The 14,375-nt window shown below is 32.4% G+C and overlaps 1 protein-coding gene across 10 annotated transcripts in view; it reads right to left on the bottom strand.

Moving 5' to 3' along the window:
• Positions 1-14,375, bottom strand: part of LOC122628698 (solute carrier organic anion transporter family member 74D) — an 87,703-nt gene that overhangs the window by 19,188 nt on the left and 54,140 nt on the right. For 6 of the 10 annotated variants that reach the window (XR_006327100.1, XM_043811226.1, XM_043811230.1 and 3 more), the window contains one exon: positions 13,112-13,266. The exons of the other annotated variants lie outside the window; for them this stretch is intronic. The gene's annotated coding sequence lies outside the window, so the exon portion shown is untranslated. The remainder of the gene's footprint in view (positions 1-13,111; positions 13,267-14,375) is intronic. 10 annotated transcript variants of the gene reach the window in all.

Raw genomic sequence — 14,375 nt, 5'->3', positions numbered from 1 at the left:
TCTCCATTCCAATCATCAAACAAAGTTACACATGTCGGTAAAATCTTGATACTACGCGCCAGTGAAGATTGATTAATTCAAAGAGACAAAATTTCGATATTTCCAAAATTAAAAATCGCATTTACGAGGTAAGAAAATCATGCGATTTTAATTAACCGGATTTTCAATCAACGGAATATCCGAACAAAATTTCATCGTTCGATTTTGAAACGAAAAGTTGTTTTAACAATTATCTCGTTTACGTCGATAAGTAGAGTCGGATTAAAGGAGTAAGAAAGAAGAAAGAACAAGAATAAATAAATAAATAAATAAATATATAAATAATTAAATAAATATACTCAAATGCAGATGAATATATATGATATGATTTTTTATTGACATACAGAGAGAGACAGAGAGAGGGAGAGAAAGAAGAAGGTTTCTTTAATAAGAGTAACTGTATCGAGAGGTACCTACCGCGTGGAAACATAAATTACGAAGACAGAAATGCGTTGGGGTCCTATCGAGGCGACCTTCTTTCGAAGGCGAGATAGTAAAGCGTTAATTTTAATTTTTGTTTCGTTCTTCTGGATTTTTTTCTTTTCTCCTTTTTTTTTTTATTCTTTCTTTTTCTTTTTCTTTTTTATCGAAACTGGAATTACGAGCTTCGCTAATTAACTCGAGACGATACGTGGCCGAGGTAAGCGAGGCCAGTCGAGAGGGTTTTCAACCTCGCAACTTCGTATATCGATGGATATCCAAGAATATATCAGAGATGAGAGAGTTTGATGTAGCGTGTATGTAGGTACAGTGTTCTTCGATGATTTTATTCATAGGGTTGAGTATTTCAAAGAACATTTACCAGAGTTGATCATCGGTTATCAATCAGCACTGTACATTATTCGAAATTAACTTAAACGTTCTTATTGTAATTTTATTAAAATTAATAGAAATATGTCTAGCTTGATCCAATATTTTTTTTCAAATACATTTTTTGTTTTTTACTAATAAGCATTCGATTTATTTTCCAATCAAAAGATTATCATTCTCCAGCCGTTCGTTAATCAGGTATGTAGTATAAATTAAAAGTAATTTAAACTTTTTCTAATATTATAATTTTTTTTTCGAATTAGATTATATATATATATTTCTTTTTAATCGAATTATAATCTATCGTTTGATCTATGTGTCGAACAAAAAAGAAGAATTTTTTTTCTATCGGAGACTGTTCGGTTTTTTTTTTCATTTTTTTTTCTTTTTTTTTTTTTTTTTTTTAATTAAAAAATTTCACAGAATTTGGAATCATTCGATGAACTTTCACTAATAAAAAGAAAATAATTCGAAGAAGATCCCGGTAGTTTCTTAATCGTAAATTTATACGCATATTTCTTAATCATGTTTCTCTTACATATCTATGTGTGTATATGACGTCGTATGTGCTATAATAAATGTGCTGTAACAAACTATGTAGTCGTAAAAGCTGAAAGTGGATAGATATGTACATTGTACATAGAACGATTTACGGACGGAAGAAGAAAGTCAGAATCCGTTATTAGATCACTCGATTGTTCGTAAAATCGAAAGTAGCGAAAGTAATTCCCACGGGCAGAGAAAAACGACAGAGTGGTGATTCTTGAGGTGGTTTAGTTGAAATCAGAAAAAAGGGAAACGCGCGAGAGTTTTAAATTAAGATCGTGCAGAATCAGATAGTTTGTACGTGAGAAGTTAATTTATTTAGTTTACTTTTCTTTAATTAAAGTAATTTTCAAGAAACAAAGAGAGAAACTATTTGAACAACTATTCGAACAATGACTTATGTATCATATTATATCTTAAAAACTTTTAATATAGATCATTGCATACACATTGTCAGTGAAATTTGTACGAAAATGATTATATAGAAAAAAAGGAAAAAAAAAAAAAAGAAAGAAAGAAAAAAATCGATCATCTACATAAATTTTTTAAAAAGATTAATTCAATATTAATCGCGTTCTTTTTTTTTTGTTTTAGATTTTTCGATTAATAAAAATTTCGATCACTTATTAAATCTTTTTTCACAGATTATTCTATCAATATCACACTACATATAACAATAATTTCTTTCTATTTATTTACTATATTTATAAACTATCATTATTCAAACAGAACGATCATTATTCAAATAGAATCGAACTAGAAACGAAACGATTATGTGTTATTACTGATATACCAACATTAGCCATTTCCTTCAATCCTTAATATCCTTATCCTTCATTCAACGTAATTACTAACGATTAAGGAATTCGCACGTTCCTGCTAACTTTCAAGTTCCTATTAACAACGTTTTTCCCCCTTTCACTCTTGCCTTATCTCCTTATTGCTCTTTATAAAGTCGCGTTAACGTCACTTATCAACGTAAATCGTACGATATCAAGGTCAACGTCACATCATCCATCTTTCTACGTCAAGTAGAAAGTCTAACTCCTCTAGCAAGCTGCTAATTTGTATACTCGTGATATGATAAGAGATAGGTAATATAATTTCTTATGAAATCATTTTCATAAGAATAGACTTCACAAAAAGTTTTACTTTTATTTTTAATATTTCATTTTTTTACCACACTTATTATTATTATTATTATTATTATTATTATTATTATTATTATTATTATTATTATTATATAATTTATTGATTTGTCTATTGAACGTTTATAAATATTTTACTACGTTTTTCATTTTTAATATTTTCACGTCTACAAATTTTGGAAATAGAAAAGAGTTATTATTCGGAAAGATCTGAAAGTATCTTGGAAAATTATTAGAAAAAAAAGAAGTGAAGAAACAGAAAAAAAGGAAAATAAATTTCTTCTTTAAATCGCCTCATTAACTCTGGATCGCGACGAAAAAAATAAAAAAAGAAAAAAAGAAAATAACGACGACGAATATGTAAAAAAGAAGAAGAAGAAAAAGAAAAAAAAAGAAAAAGAAAAAAAATCAGCTCGTTTATTTGATTACGAATAAATGGCGATTAATTTAACCGAAGATTCGATACCCACATTCCTTCGTTCTCTTTCTCTTTTTATAAATATCATATATCAATAAATAAAAGGAGACTCGATAGTTTTTATTTCATGGAGAAATACGTCGCAGCGACAGTAACAGAAGCATGGGGGAAGGAGGAAAGGCAGAAGTCGAGAAATATTTTCCGATCGTTAAAAAATTCGAAGAATCTTTCTAAGTGCGGTCACGTCGATCGAAGAAATTCCAAATTGTTTGAAGAGTCCGTATCAACAACGTCTCTCTCTTCTCTTTTTTCTCTCACTCATTCTGACAATTTTCATCTCACTAGCGTTATTATCAACTTGCATTCAAGTCGAGTAATCGAACCGGTTCGGATAGTTTTCGAGGTAGTCAAGCAAACAGGAAAACGATTCTCACGTCAAATAACGAAGTTGACTTTACGTAAAAGTTCGATCTCTCTCTCTCTCTCTCTCTCTCTCTCTCTCTTTCTGTCTCTCCGTCTCTGTTTCTGTCTTCGTCTCTCTTTCTCTTTCTATATCATTCTATCTTTCTATCTTTCTCTTCTTCTTGATCCGAGACTTGGTACTGCGTAGAAGTTGCCCGGACGCGTCCGATAAACCGGTTAGATATGGCCGATTAAAAGCACTGACGCATTCGTAGAAAACCTTTCGGTGAATCGTTCGATGCGCTTCGAAACTAATCCATGATTCTTGTCCATGATGACGACAACGAGGACGACGAGGAGGACGAAGAGGTCGATGTGATGATCATCGTCGAAGAGAGATTCGTGGTGGTCTCGAGTAGTTAGAATCCAAAGAAGAAGACGATGGCTCGATCGTTTCGTAAACGAACTTATCTATAGCATGTGGAAAGTTGATTCTCTATACGATTGAATCGAATTACGAAATAATTTGCAAAGTACTCTCTTTCTTTCTCTCTTTCTTTTTATCTCCATCGATTTTTAACATTCTCTAAAATAATTCAATTTGTATAATAGTAATGTTTCTAGATTTTATTCAACTTGAGCTTTATAAATCGAAAATTAAAAGATAATATTCGATCATATTTATCATAATCATGTAATTTATAGAATATTATTACGTAGGTATTACATATAATATCTAGATTTTCAGATAGAAATTAGTAAACTATTAAAAATTATATAATTACATAATTTATTAATTATTGATATATTTATATTATAAAGATGTATCTTATTAAATAGAAAGAGTTGCAAGTAATTAATATTTCCAATATTCATTTTCTAATATAGAAAAGAGAAAGTTATAGAAGCTTTAATTTGATATCTAAAGTATGATTTCAAATTGAAACGAATGTTCAATTATGATTGTCGTATATAATAATTATATATCTAAATAACATTACAATTATCACATCATATCTTATATACATATGATATGTATAAATTGAAAATAGATATATGTGGGTTATTCGATACAGAAAGATTCGAAACTGCGACAGGGACTTTGAAATGATAAAGCAACTTTAGAAATAGTGCGCAGCATCCGCGATCGGTCCAGCAGCAAGTACGAGTTCTCCACCCGCGTTGTTACACGGCTCACATAGAGAAGAGAGGCGATATCTCGGATGCTACGGACGTGTACGATGTAATAATAGATTGTATTCACAGCCGGGCAGCAAGTCCAGCACCATCCTCTCGAGCACAAATTACGGACAATCATAGCCCCGGCGCTATCGGTATTATCTTTTTGGCAAATAACACGCTGCGTTCTAACGTACATACGTACGTGTATGTATATATCTACTACGTAAATACATATATATATATATATATCCGTACATATATACGTACGTATATATATATATATGTGTATATACATACATGTATAAGTCTTTGAAAATCTTTGAGTAAACTCAGATTCACCGTGAGCTTGTATCTTCTTCGTTGAAATGAAAAAAAGAGAGTCTGTCTGACAAGGAGATTCCTTCGTTATGAAAATCAACGAAGAAAGAAGAAGAACAGCCTAACTGACGTCTAACGAATATGTTTCTTTGTTTTATCCCTTCGACGAAGTTGTTGCGAATCTATGATCTCTGTTCGTAATCGTTTTCTACCTTTTTTTTTTTCTTTTTTTCTTTTTCTTAGACTTCTTCTTCTTCTTCTTCTTCTTCTTCTTCTTCTTCTTCTTCTTCTTCGTCCTTTTCTTTTTCTCTCATTCTATCCTTCTGATCATTACCATACGGTCCTATGTTTGATATCTCCTCTTTCTTAATTGCTTATACTCATCTTTGCTTTCTACAAACCAGTTGATACTTTCGAAAATAGTACTAATCCATTTTTACCTCTTTTGACTTTTATATCTCACTAATATTATTAAAAAAGAATTTTAATTATAAAAACGAAATCGCGAAACGAAAATTCTTTCTTTTCTTTTTTTTGATAAATTCAATAAAAGTTTGTTTAGAAATTAACGAGTTCTTAAGATATTGTACATCCTGTGCATGATTAGATTCATAATAATTAATATAAAAAAACTAGATTATAAAAATTCATCCCTTTTTACAAATTCAATTTCAAATCTTTTTACAAAATTAAAAACATTATTATAAGACAAATCCTCTATGCAGTTAGATTTATAATTTTCAAATTAAACACTTGAAATAGAAATTCGTTCCCATTTCAAAATTTAACATAATTCTTTTTAAATATTAGCCAATGAAGATATATATATATATATATATATATATATATATATACACACATATATTCTGTATGTGATTAGATTTGTATGAAAGAATGATAAGTAAGGAAGAAAAAGCAACGAACGAATGAATAAACGAACGAGCGATTAAACGAACGAAAGCGATAGAGTAGTTGTTGGTAGTAGTAGTAGTAATAATAGTAATAGTAGTAGTAGTAGTAGCAGTAATAGTAGTAGTAGTCGTCCTCGCTGGTCGTCCTCGCATCCTCAACTGCGCGGGAAGCGGCATTGAGAGGTGACCTAGTTTGAGACAGTAGGCTCATCGCCACTGACGACGACGAAGATGACGATGACGACAACGACGACGACAATGACGACAATGACGATGACGACGACGACGACGACGACGACGACGATGAAGAGGACGACGACGACGACGACGACGACGACGACGACGACGACGGTAAATTTCTCTATGCACCTCTCTACGCGTGTATATTTATAGGTATCGACGTTTATGCGTAGGTGTATTCGTATTCTTGTAATTCGCGCATGCGCAACATGTCTTCCAGCTCCCGATGCACTCATTTTTGCATCGAGAGTGCAATTCTCAGATCATCATGGTTTCTTTATGGATATGAAAAGTAATCGTGCGAGATATTTCTTCATATATTCTTCTTAAAAATGATTAAAAAAGAAAAAAGAAAGAGACATAAGGGAAGAAAACACCAGAAAAAAATGTTTCCATTTCTTTTTTCGCTTGTTCGACTTGGTCATATTCTTTTAATGCGAATTTGGAGAAAGATTCTCACGTTATCTTTTTTTTTCTTTTTTTCTTTTTTTTTTTTATTTTTTTGGAAGAAAAGAAGTATAATAACGCGATAGTTAAATACTTGGATTTGGATATTTTCTTTGAAAGGAAGAAAAAAAAAAAGAAAGAAAATAAGAAAATAGAAATCATTTGTATTGTTCAAGTTTTCAATATCGTTAGAAAAATTTAGAATAAAAGGTTATCGTTATCAAATATGTTTTCATATAAACGAAAAATTAGTCATTACGTGTATATATCCTAGATACATAGATGACAGGTCGTAAAACGGAAATGGTTTTATTGCCACGACGATAATAAGTACAACGTGTGTATGTAAATTACTAGAACGTAACTATCTAATCGTCCGTATGTGACTTTGACACCTTTGCGTTTCTAAGAGAATCGTAAGAGTATATTCGTAAGATATCCATGTTTTTCGCTATTACCAATTGTTATTGTAAATTATGTGTAGCCAAACTTAATTACTTTTATCTCTTTTTTTACAAAGGCGAAGAAAACCGACTTTGTGTGTATATATATACACACACACGTACGAAGATTATACGAATAACTATATATATATATATATAGTTGTTTTGTGGAAGAAAACTTTCTCATCGATTCTATTCAACTAATTTAATACTATAGAGATCGAAAATGCTATATATCTGTATGTTTATGAGATAACGTGGATATAATTTATATACGAAGAATTTTATTTTCGCTCCTTTTTCTTTTTCTTTCTATAAAATTCGAGATTCACACACGTATTTAAGCATTTCTATTAAACTAATCTAATTTAATGGAGATCGAGAACGTTCAGTTTATGTATATTTGGGATAATATCGATATAATTTATATATATATATAGAGAGAGAGAGAGAGAAAAAGATTGTCAACAAATTTCTCGAAACGATCATTCGTTTCAAAAAAGAGGCTATCGACATTTTACATATGTGTATATATATATATATATATATATATATATATATATATGTGAAAAGTTATGTAAATTAAAATCGTCGCCGTTTCATATCATTAATTTTTATTATTTATATTTTATTTCTCTTTCCTTCTTTTAACGATTGTGGCATATTAAAAAACAAAAAAAAAAAAAAACAAAAAAGAAAAAATCGGGATAGGAGGACAACCGAACGATAACCTTAATACGACGGTATACTTCATGCGCTTATGATGATCCTTTCACCGATAAAATATTTTCAACATTATCAGAGTCGCTATAGTTTAAAAATAAAAAAGAGAAATCGAAAGGGAAAGTGGGTGCAGGTATCGACGGTCAATTTGCATTAACGCAGGATTGGTTGAATAGCCCATTATCGCTCTCAACGAGGAACGAAGTCGAAATCTTTTATCCTTCTTCCTATTTTTTTTTTTTTTTTTTACTTTTTTCTTCGATGAATTTTAAGGAAAAAGTTTTCGTCAAAAAATGTTCGTCCAAGTATTTAAAAGTTCTTATCTTCCTGGATTTACGCCATGAATTAATGTCACTCATTCAACACTTCTTTATATATATATATATATAAAATATTTTAATTAATATGTATACATAAATTTATATAGAATATAAATTATATAATTACTACAAGATATTAAGATATCGTTTAGATTTTCATAGAATAATTAACGCGGCTGCAGATTGCAAAGTTTGCAGGTAACCGTATTGGATGAAAATTTATTTTTATACGAACAAAACGTCAAGGAACAAAATGGAATGATTAATTTTTTCATTTATCCTGTTTATCCCGAAAAAAGAAGAAGAAACGAAGGAAAAGTCTCAAGATATGGTATCTTTTCGAAGAAATCTCGTAGAAGTAATCCCTTTAAGACGTATCAGATGTTCGTGTTTCAACCCTTCGGATAAAATAATTCATCGTATTAAGTTCGACAGGATCGAACGAATGTTCGAACGCAAAGTTACGTTCCCATCTCGTTGAAACGTACTCAAACGAGTCTGCCGTTGAGTGGCGTCTGGTCAACCAACTTACTACTAGACTGGAGAGGGTTTACATAGCGCGTGCAAACTGTCCGCCGTTATCGAACGCGTAATACGGTCCTCTCTTCTAGCTTCATGGACATTCCTGGGGACATGAACATGGCAAAAGTTGGACGTTCAGTCGCGTACGAAGCTTCCTCTCTTTACTCATCGACCGAGTCGTCGACCTTACACTTCTCTTTCTACCATTAGACACACCAAGTGTGTAGGTACTTACAAAAAGAAAAAAGAGAAAAAAAAAAAGAAAAGAAAAGAAGAGAAAAAGAGTGGGGAAAAAAAGATCTTGAAACGTCTGACTTGTCTCTCTCTCTCTTTCTCTCTGTACGTGTGACATAGAAAATAAGAAAAGGAAAAATAAAACAAAAAAAAGAAAAAAAGAAAGAGAAAGAAAGAAGGAAAGAAGAACATAGACAAAGTGTCGTAAAGTAAATATCATCCTTTTCTACACAGGAAGGATAAAAAGTTTTTAGCCGGGTCAAAAGATCCCTCTGGCTTTTGTTTTCATAATATAATATCAAAAAAAAAAAAAAAAAAAGAAAAAACAAAAAAAAAGAGAGAGAAAGAGAAAGAAATAATAAAAAAAAAAAAAAAACAAGATTGACCTAAAAAGATTCTAGAAAAAGGAATAATTGATATTTAAAATCGTGTAAGAATTCCGGATACGTCCCGTAGAATTTTTACGTTCTACGCATATTTAGCATTTCCAATTAAGACAATTTATCAACGATAATAGTAAACGAAGTGTCGATAAATAAATATTAACGAATAATGATAAAAAAGAAAAAAAGAAGAGAAAATAAAGAAAAGAAGGAAAGAGATAAGAGATATTTATTCTGAAAAGAAAACGGGATAGCTTAGATAGATAGATTGATAGATAGATAGAGAAGAATGTATCTCGTAACGGTGTCAGTGCGTGTGCGCATGCGCAGTAGATGCACTCGAGCTTGCAAGCACAGGGGAATCGTCGTTCGCAAGAGCTTGTGAGCTTGCGATGCCCGACGGAACTGGGTCAACGTGAACACCGTCGGTTCTTAACGCGTGCGCACACATATACACACGTACACTTACGTGTATATGTGTATATGTATATATATACGTGCAAGCTCCCAGTGGGACAAGTATACTACACGTTATATTACGTATGTATAGAAGAAGAGGTAAGAGACGTAGAAGGTCTCTTTTGTCCTCCTACCTATCTCATCTCCGAATATTTTCCTTCTCATCGATATTGGAATCTGTGGAATTCGAAACTCGCTCGAATACCTTCGTTTTTAATTAATCTTCAAAGTTCGATTTCTCGGTCCATTGAAACCAATCTAAATTTGGACGATACAGAATCTAAAGTAATCATTCGGTTAATATTATATAAATTTAACTATTACTGTGTATTTCATTACGTATAATATCTATGTGCCTCCGTACATCTATATAATATAAGCCGTAATAATCATTTCATAAAAGGTTCATTAATTCGCATGAATTTCTTTTTCTCTTTAATCGTACCTTTTTCTTTCTTTCTTTCTTTCTTTCTTTCTTTCTTTCTTTCTTTCCTTCTTTTCTTTTTTTCATTCCCGATTGTAAATTACCGGATAAAATCGTTACATAATTTTACGCAAGGAATCGTCGAAAAGACGTGAAATTTGTATTAATTCCGTAATTTATTAACCGGAACGAAAACGAAGTAATTTAATTTCGGGTGAAAATATCGACGAGATATTCGCATAGGGACACAAATGCGATAAGAGCTCTTCGAGAAGTAAAAATAAATGCTTACGGTGGTCGATGGACTCGTGTATAGCTTGTGGAAAATGTTGACGATTAATGAGGCTGCGTTCGAGAAAGATAGAGAGAAAGATAGAGAGAGAAAGAGAGAGAGAGAGAGAGAGAGAGAGAGAGAGAGAGAGAAAGAGAGAAAGAGAGAGAGGACCAAAGTGAAAGTGCGCAAGACATCTCGAATTCGAGTTCTTTCGGGCCGGTCCGATCTCGTCGTCGAGGAGCCTCCGAAAAAGGCGAATCGTCGGTACTTTGGTCGCCTGATTCGCAGAAAACTGAGCCTGGAGAACGGGTCACGAGAATATATATAATGTGTATGTACAGTAAAAAGGAATAACTATATATATATATATATATGTGTGTGTGTGTGTGTGTGTGGTCTATAGTTTCGTTAAACAAAAAACATTTGTTTTTATTTCAATCAAACAATATCAGATGTTATATTATATATATATATATATATATATATATATATATATATATTCTCCATAATGTTATATTTTGAAAAAGAAAAAGATAAATAAAAAGGAAAAACATTTCATTTTATATAATAGGAGACGTATAGAACGTAGAGAATAAAAAAAAAAAATATATTAATCAATAATGTTAAAAATAATATGGTAAAATATAAAAACTAAATGATATCACTATTCTGTATTATTGTACTTTTCGCTGTTATATTATGAAACAGCAAGATGTTATTTTTATTTTAGACACATAAAACATGTATGAAGTTTACATTATTTAAAATAATGAAATATTAATAAGACAAATGGTATTCGCTATTCCGTAGGATATTATTATTTTATATCGTCATATTCTGATACAACAGAATATTATTTCTAGACGATAACGAATTTATGAAATATACATATTTAAAATAATATGGTGAAATATTCGAGGGAAAGAGAAAGAAATGAAAAGAAACAAAAAGGAAAGATTATAATAAAAAAATAAAGAAATAAAAAAAGACGGTGCCCATATTCTGTAGTCTATTATTGCTTTTTACTTTAGAAAAGAGTCAGTGGGATATCGATTCCTCGAGGGTACTCGTCGAGAGTCGCTTCCGAAACGGTATCAAAAGCCATCGTTGGAGCTGCTCCTCGAAGCAGAGCACCCACCGCTCGATACCGATTCGTTTCGCACGATGCTTCTATAGAAATCGTAGATGCGATCAATAATGAACGTTCGATTGTAGGGCGCGTTCAAGAAGTGGGTCGTAAACGACCTACAGTCGCTCTCTCGTCTGTTCTTTCTCTCTTATTTATATTTAATATTATAAGGTCTTATGTGTACGCACGATCGGTACTTTTTTATATTTTACGTGAATGCATAAGACAGAAAGAAAGAAAGAAAGAAAGAAAGAAAGAAAGAAAGAAAAAGAAAAATCGGATCGTTTTTACGATAAATGAAATTGAAACGATTAAAATTTTCCCCGTTCCATTTCATCAAGAAATTTAAAAAACTTTTCATTTTCACTTATTTACTTACTTTTTTTTTTTTTTTTTTTTTTTTTCCAACGAAATTGAAAACTGAAAGATGATTAAAATCGTTCCTTCTCAAGTTATCAAAAAACTATCTCATAAATTATTTCCATCTCCACCGTAACTGCAAGTGAAATAAAATAAAATAAAAAAAAAAAGAAAAAAAAGTAATTAAAATATATTCATTCCGTATCACTATCACAATTCTCTTGGATAAATATTTATTTGTATCGCGAAGTTGCGAATTACAAAAAAAAAAAAGGAAAAACAAAAAAAAGAAAGAAAGAAAGAAAGAAAGAAAGAAAGAAAATCTTAGAAAAGTCTTCTCGCGAAGAGTGCCTAATGAGAAAAAATACGAATTTATCGGTAGTAAAGGAAGAAGAAAAAATAAAATAAAAAAAATAAAAAAAAAAAAGAGAGAGAGAGAGAAAGAAAGGGAAAAAAAAAGAAATAAAGAAAAAATAAAAAGATAGAAAGAAAAATAAAAAGAAACAGTCACGACGAAACCCAACTTCGATTTTTTTGTCGTGTGCTCTCCTACATATACGACTTTCTCTTTTTTCTTCCTCTTTTTTTTGTGTGTGATCTAGCAACATTTCCTACTCATTTCAACCCGTTCGAGTACTCTTACTCCTCGTAGCGTTCGCAGCCGCCTGCTACTGACCCACTTCCATCTCTGGGAATAACCAGCTCGCACACCTCGAGTCCACCCACATACGGAATCTCCCGCGCACACTCTCACCCACAAACTTCGTTGATGCGCCACAACGAGCTCGTTTGTAAGTGGGGGCGTGCGCGCGCGCGCACTGCTTCCTAATCAGTCAGTATTACACGATCAAAGAGCTAACCGAGACGACTTTTCGACGACAAGTTCATTTTCTTCTTCTTCTTCTTTTTTGTTCTTTTTTTTTAGTTCAACTATATTTTCTCGATCATATGATTTCGAAACGAACGTCATTTAATCGCCATTTGACGAGAGTACGACGATTATTATCAATTAAATCGTTTGAAAAGCAATTTTATTTCTCTTGCGCGTTTTAAACGACAAATTATATGATATAAAACTTATTTATAGCACGTATAATTATATTGTATTGAGAATAAAAATTGTATTACTTATAATAAGGAGTCATCGAAAATTTGTTTTATGAAGTATCTTGAGTAATTAAAAGTGTCTGGATAAAGGGGAAAAGAAAAAAAAAAGAAAAAGATGAGGATTGGGAGAAGAAAGAATCGAAGAGGATACAGATAGATAGATTTAGATGTGAATTTTGAAGCTTCGTAGCACCGTAGATTGTTAAATAAGTTCGAGAAGAGATACGTTATTAATTTGATATTATTTTCGATATTAATTTGATGACATTTACCTGAACGAGCTGAGGAAAGCGTGCGAGTTGATCGTCGACGCCTTTCAAAAACACAGAAACGTTTACGAAACACTGAAATACGTAGAACGATCGGACATTCGTGTCTCGTTGTGTTCTTCGTTCGAAGCAAGTGCGAAACACCCACGTACGATGCACTATAACATAAAGAAACAAAACAAAAAAAAATATATCTCGTTATCGCTACTGATTTTCTCCGATATATATATATATCTTCTTTCATTTAATTAAATCAATAATAATAATAATAATAATAATAATAATAATAATAATAATAAATAATAATAATAATGATAACAATAAAAAAAGAAAAGATTGAACAAATCAAGCGAACTAGCGTCTCGGTTCCTAATACCTATTGTTTGAAATATTTACACGTAAATCAAAGATACGAACGGTGAAAGAGAAAATTGTGAAGTAGGGGTCTGAGATGGACGGAAGAGGGGGATGAAGGGGAGGGAAAAATGTGGAAAAAAATAAAAGAAAAAGAAAAAGAAAAAAAAAGAGAGAGAAGATGGATTCCGTTAAAAGCCGGACGGGCCAAGGCGAGACTAACAACGTGGACCGTCTAATCGGGCTGTCTTTCGAAAGAAGAAACGAAACGAAACGAAACGAAGAGGCGAGGCGAGGCGAGGAGTGTAGAACAGAGGAAAGAAGAGGAGAGGAGAGGAGAGGAGAGGAGAGGAGAGGAGAGGAGAGGAGAGGAGAGGAGAAGAGAAGAGAAGAGAGGAAAGGAGAGGAGAAGAGAGGAGAAGAGAGGAGAGAAAAAAAGAGGAGAGGAGAGGAGAGGAGAGGAAGGGAGGAGGAGGAGGAGGAAGAAGAAGAAGAAGAAGAAGAAGGCGTAGGCTATGCGCGTGTGGATGTCGTTTACCTCTCGGAGTTATTTGGCCCCATCGTGGCATGAACGTTCGAGCACGAATGAGAGAAGAGACACACGAATAAGCAGGAGAGTTGTGGAGTGCCAAGCGAATGAGAAAAAAAGATAGAGGGAGAGGGTGAGCGTGTGCGTTTGCGTGTGTATGCATCTGTATGTATCGATACGTGTATGCGCGGACGTTGAGACATTCAACGACTTTTGAAACCATTTAAACAATTACCTTCGGTAGTTCGATTATTCATTGATATTATACGTCCTCTCTAGTCCTCGCAGCGAGTGAACTAATGCGAGAGCGAAAGAAAGAGAAAGGACACCTCGTCCTTTTTATTCGGAAAGGACGCGTCTCCGGAACGTGTTCGGCTTGTTTAA

Source organism: Vespula pensylvanica, chromosome 4 (assembly GCF_014466175.1).
Source record: "Vespula pensylvanica isolate Volc-1 chromosome 4, ASM1446617v1, whole genome shotgun sequence".
NCBI classification, from domain to species: Eukaryota; Metazoa; Arthropoda; class Insecta; order Hymenoptera; family Vespidae; genus Vespula; species Vespula pensylvanica.
Note: the sequence above shows the minus strand (reverse complement) of the source record. Positions and strands in the feature narration are given on the sequence as shown.